The sequence below is a fragment of the Acomys minous genome (assembly GCF_964271855.1).
Source record: "Acomys minous genome assembly, chromosome: 2".
NCBI classification, from domain to species: Eukaryota; Metazoa; Chordata; class Mammalia; order Rodentia; family Muridae; genus Acomys; species Acomys minous.
This window is the reverse complement of record NC_140484.1, coordinates 101,844,907-101,850,668: the sequence shown is the minus strand read 5'-3', so window position 1 is coordinate 101,850,668 and position 5,762 is coordinate 101,844,907. Positions and strand designations below refer to the sequence as shown.

Below are 5,762 nucleotides of genomic sequence, written 5' to 3'. Positions count from 1 at the left end.
AGAGTGTAAGCTTGGCCTGCGGCGGAGTAGGAGCAAGATAAAAACCGTGCTGAGGGAGCTGCAGGGGAAAAGGCTGTGACTGCTGCAGAGAGGTGCGCCACTAACGAGAAACTGGGGCGACAGCAACTGTGCCGGGGATCAGGGCCCCACCACTGAAGGTGCCAATACAAACGCATTTCAAGAGAGAGAGAGAGAGACAGAGCCCAAACTGAAAATGGCACAAAAGGGGATCCCTACTCAGAAGCAACCAGCTGGGGAAGTGTTTTCCCCCAAGGTTAGCACACCAGAGGCCATGAGGCTGAGTTCTAAGGCGAAGGCTGCATCCTGAGCGGGCAGCGGAGCTTGAAGACATCCTTCGTGTGCTCCTGGCGTTTGAGGTGAGTCAGGAAGGCAAGCAGGACAGTAGGGACATGGGGAAGAAAGGAGGAGCCCCTCACACCAGTCTGGTTGTAGCTTCCCGCCAGCCGGTAAGCAGACAATTCTAGTACAGTTAACATTTGCTGTCACAGAAGCAATATTCCTGCTGTGTCCCGGCATTTCATGGAGAAGCAGCAATGGACGACGGGCCTTACTCCTCTCTTCTCCCACTTCTGCTTTTGATTATAACGAAAACATTCTAACTTCAAGCATCCCTTACTCTAGAGTTTTTCCTTATCAGCTGTAATCCTGTCAAGTGTCCCCCCCCCCCACCCTCCACCCCCCCCTCCAACCCCATGAACCACCCAACGGTTTCATTTAAGTAACTCTTGAAACGGGATAGCTTCAAAACTCACTGATCAACGTGGTGTGGCTATTGTAAAGACAGTGAAGCTTCGTGTTTGTCTTAGACACTTTCTTTTCGATGTGATAAGACACCATGCATCTTGGTTACTCTTCTACTGCTGAGAGAGACACCATGAGCAAGGCAACTCTTACAAAAGAAAGCATGTAACTGTCGTCTTGCTGACAGTTTCAGAGGGTTGGACCATGATCCTCGTGGCAGGAAGCAGACAGACAAGGTGCTGACGCAGTAGCTCAGAGCTTTGCCTCTTGCAGGCAGCAGGCAGAGAGAGAGAGAGAGAGAGAGAGAGAGAGAGAGAGAGAGAGAGAGAGAGAGAGACACACACACACTGGGCTCACCATGGGTTGCTGAAACTTTGAAGCTCACCTCCAGTCACACCCCTCCTCCAAGGCCACACCTGCTCATCCTTCCCAAACAGTGTCACTAACCGGAGACCAAACATTTAACCACGTGAGCCTGTGGGACCGGTCTCATTCGAACCAGCACACCATGACCAAGACAACGGATAAAAAGAAAAATGTTTAAATTGGGCGTCATGGTTCCAGAAGGGCCTGCGACGATCACGGCAGGCAGGTAGGTGGGGGCACTGCATCTGTAGCTGAGAGATTATCTCTTGATCCCTAAGCGCAAGGCAGGGACCTGACTGGGACTGGTGTGGGCTTCTGAAACCTCAAAGCCCCACCCCCCTGTGGCACACTTCCAACGAGGCCACACCTCTTAATCTTTCTCAAGTAGTTTCACTAACTGGAGACCACACATCCAAATATAGAAGCACTATTTTTATTCAAACCACCACGGTGCTCTTCAAGTCTTTCTACCAACTCCCTTACATACAGCCTAGTAAAAGCGCCTTTGTGTGCACATGAGCAGGCATGCGTGTAGTACATGCACACGTGTGTGCACATTTATGTGTGGAGCACTCCCCAGTAGGTACATGCAGAGGCCAGAGGTCAACACTGGGGTACCCTGCTCTATCTGTTTCATCTTTTTCAATTAAGTAATTATGTACACACGTGTGCCCAAGTGTATGTGTGTTCCTGCAGTGCCTGAGGAGGCCAGAAGAGGGCCTTGGGTCCCCTGGAGCTGGAGTTACTGGTGGTTGTGAGTCATCCAATGGGGATACCACGATGTAAACCCCGGTTCTCTGGAAGAGCGGCAGCTTTAACTGCCAAACCATTTTCAGCTCATCTAGCAGTGCCTAGCAGGGAACCTGGAGCTCACTCTTTTGGCTCGAGGGGCTGCCCAGCAAGGGCGTGGGCTCCACCTGTCTCTACTTCCTGCTGCTGCAATGGTTGTAAGTGTGCAACACCACACCCATGTGTTATGTGGGTGCTGGTGATACAAATGCAGGTCTTCAGGCTTGAACAGCAAACATTTTATCCACCTTGCCGTTGCACTGGCTCCCAGGACTGACACTTATTAAACTCTACCTCTGCTCCATGCTGGCTTACGTTAAAATTCTTTCTGCATCAGAGCCAGGGGTCCAGATTTATCTGATCCATGAGTCAAGATTCCCGGAGGTGTGGTGTTTGCCCCTCTGAGCTTCTGTGTTGCCTTTGTCCAATCTTTCCTTGCAGAGCCCTTACTCTCCCTACTAGAATAGGAATGTTTATTCTGTGATCTTGTCTATTGGAGTTACATGTGTGCGTCTATTCTGTGATCTTGTCTACTGGAGTTACATGTGTGTGTCTATTCTGTGATCTTGTCTATTGGAGTTACATGTGTGTGTCTATTCTGTGATCTTGTCTACTGGAGTTACATGTGTGTGTCTATTCTGTGATCTTGTCTACTGGAGTTACATGTGTGCGTCTATTCTGTGATCTTGTCTACTGGAGTTACATGTGTGTGTCTATTCTGTGATCTTGTCTACTGGAGTTACATGTGTGCGTCTATTCTGTGATCTCGTCTACTGGAGTTACATGTGTGCATCTATTCTGTGATCTTGTCTACTGGAGTTACATGTGTGCGTCTATTCTGTGATCCTGCCTATTGGAGTTACATGTGTGTGTCTATTCTGTGATCTTGCCTATTGGAGTTACATGTGTGTGTCTATTCTGTGATCTTGTCTATTGGAGTTACATGTGTGTGTCTATTCTGTGATCTTGTCTACTGGAGTTACATGTGTGTGTCTATATTGTGATCTTGTCTACTGGAGTTACATGTGTGCGTCTATTCTGTGATCTTGTCTACTGGAGTTACATGTGTGCGTCTATTCTGTGATCTTGTCTACTGGAGTTACATGTGTGCGTCTATTCTGTGATCTTGTCTACTGGAGTTACATGTGTGTGTCTATTCTGTGATCTTGTCTACTGGAGTTACATGTGTGTGTCTATTCTGTGATCTTGTCTACTGGAGTTACATGTGTGCGTCTATTCTGTGATCTTGTCTACTGGAGTTACATGTGTGTGTCTATTCTGTGATCTTGTCTACTGGAGTTACATGTGTGTGTCTATTCTGTGATCTTGTCTACTGGAGTTACATGTGTGTGTCTATTCTGTGATCTTGTTATTGGAGTTACATGTGTGTGTCTATTCTGTGATCTTGTCTACTGGAGTTACATGTGTGTGTCTATTCTGTGATTTTGTCTATTGGAGTTACATGTGTGTGTCTATTCTGTGATTTTGTCTATTGGAGTTACATGTGTGCGTCTATTCTGTGACCTTGTCTATTGGAGTTACATGTGTGTGTCTATTCTGTGATCTTGTCTATTGGAGTTACATGTGTGCTTTATGCATTTTTTTTTTTTGGCAGGCATTCTCAGTTAAGATATTACCTTGAGGTTTGGAAAGAATTAGACTTTGGACTTTTAGACAGTCTGAACTGTTAAAGACTATGGGGACAAAGGTCACAAGACTTGAAATTGGACTGAATGCATTTTGCATCGACAGCCAACCAGGGAGCCTACGGGTACCAGCAGAGGGAGATTATGGCTTAAGTGTGATTGATATGTTTGGTCGTCAGGCTGATGATTGATTGCCAGCCTCACGGGATCTATAATCACCCTGGTGACTGCGCTCTGGGAATGTCTGTATGGAGATTCCTAGACTGGACTGCATAAAGCTAGAGACACACACCCTAAACATGAGTACACTCATTGCATGAGCCGGGGACCTGCATTCAAAGGAGAACACAGAGCCAGAACTTGCATTCATCCGTCTTTGCTTCCTGACCACGGGTGCCATGCAACCATGCACCTCACGGCTGCCTCACACTCCTGCCGCCAAGTGCTCCCCGCTGTGATGGGCTATCCTCTCAATCTGTCAACCAAAAATAAACCATGCCTTGAGTTCAGAGAGCATCTCCCCTGTGCCCACTGAGGTGCATCTTCAGTGTCTGGAAGGGGACAGCGTGACAACGACTACCCAAGACAAAAAGTAGTAGAGAAGAGGTCTTGTTGCAGTGGCATTGTGGCATCACATAACACCAGGTGCACCACCAAAGGTGATGATGGCTCCATTAGTAGGTGGCGCCCGGGCCTGCTTGCCCACTTGGCTGCTCCAGGCTCAGCATCACCAGAAGGTATCCCTTCCTGGTGCCCTCTTGTGAACCTGCAACAGCAAAGACTGACATCTGTCGGCTGCACTCTCATCCATCACATGCTCATCTCACCCATCATCGGGGCGGGGGCTCCCCTTCCTGTGCTCTAAGCCCTCCCCTCAATGCATTCCCTTCAATTCTCATCTCCAAGGGACCCAGCCACCCCACCATGCAGGGGTTGGGGTGGGGTTCCTGGGTCATCTCGTGAAGGATGCTTTTCGCTTAGCTTTCCACCCAGTGTGTTCTTTTCATTTACGTGGCATTCTTGCTAATCTTGCCTTTGGCTTTGGTGGATAGCTGAAGCTTCAATTCCTATTTAAACTTGAATGGGGGTAGGGCTAGGGGAGAGAAAGAAAGAACAGCAATTCAACACACAAATAAAGAATGTAGCTAAAAATGGGAGCCGTGAGGAGAAGCGTTTTTTTTAAGTTAGTACAAATATTTTTGGAATTTAATTTTCCTTAGGGGGGCAAAAAAAAAAGACTTGCAGACAGAGTGTCTGCATCCTGTGTTTGAACACCAGTGGCCTCTGATGTCTTTATTTGTAAACCAACCAGTGATGTATGAGTCCACAAGCTCTCACTTCCCTCCTGGCAAAATTAGAACAATGGCGCCTCTCTTCCTCCTGACAGCCTCCCTGGCTCTTTCTCTCTCCTCCTCACTCTCCTCTTTCTTCCCTTTCATCTTGCATAATTGTGGGCAAACAGCACCACACCTTATAGGCAATAGCACTGTGAGACAAAGGAAGTCTATAAAGCAAGGCTGGGCCACTCAGTCACGAGGTCAGTTTCGGCTTAAGCATTGGGAAGGGAACCTGGGAAGGTGGGGGAGCCTCACCTGCTCTGAGAAGGCAGAGGTGAAAAGTGTGGCGAGCAGAAAACTAGACTGCCCCTGCTCAGCCCTGGGGCGTGGTGTCCCTTCCTAGCAGACGTGAGGTAATAAAGCTGGACCTGGTGCTGTAGGCTGGTTAGTCTTTGTCAACTGGATACAAACTAGAGTCATCTGGGGAGAGGAACCCTGGCTTAAGGAGTTCCCTCCAGCAGAGTGACCTGTAGGCAAGTCTGTGGGGCATGTTCTTGATTGACTGATCTGGGAGAGCCCAGCCCCTCTCAGGCTTCTGCCACCTCTGGACAGGGGGTCCTGAACTGTATAGCTAAGGAAGCTGAGTGGTCCTCCATGGCCTCTGCTTTGTTCCTGTCTCCAGCTTCCTGCCTTTAGCTCCTGTTCTGGCTTCTCTCACCTGGAAGTGAAAGCTAAGGAGTGAAAGCCAAATAAACAGGTTTATCCCCTTAGTTATTCTGGCTTATTAACTTTTATCACAACAATAGAAAAATGAACTAGGATACCTGTCATCCTAGCCACTGGTCAGCTGAGGCAGAAGAATCACAAGTTCAAAGCCAGCCTGATCAACTGAAAATTAAAAAAAAAAAAAAAATCAAAAGAG

At 48.0% G+C, this 5,762-nt stretch overlaps 1 long non-coding RNA gene across 1 annotated transcript; it reads left to right on the top strand.

Moving 5' to 3' along the window:
• Window positions 1-245: 245 nt before the first annotated feature.
• Window positions 246-4,701, top strand: LOC311581638. Its single transcript, XR_014773825.1, has 3 exons — window positions 246-377; window positions 1,200-1,354; window positions 3,533-4,701. It is a non-coding gene; the product is annotated as an uncharacterized lncRNA (long non-coding RNA).
• Window positions 4,702-5,762: the final 1,061 nt, after the last annotated feature.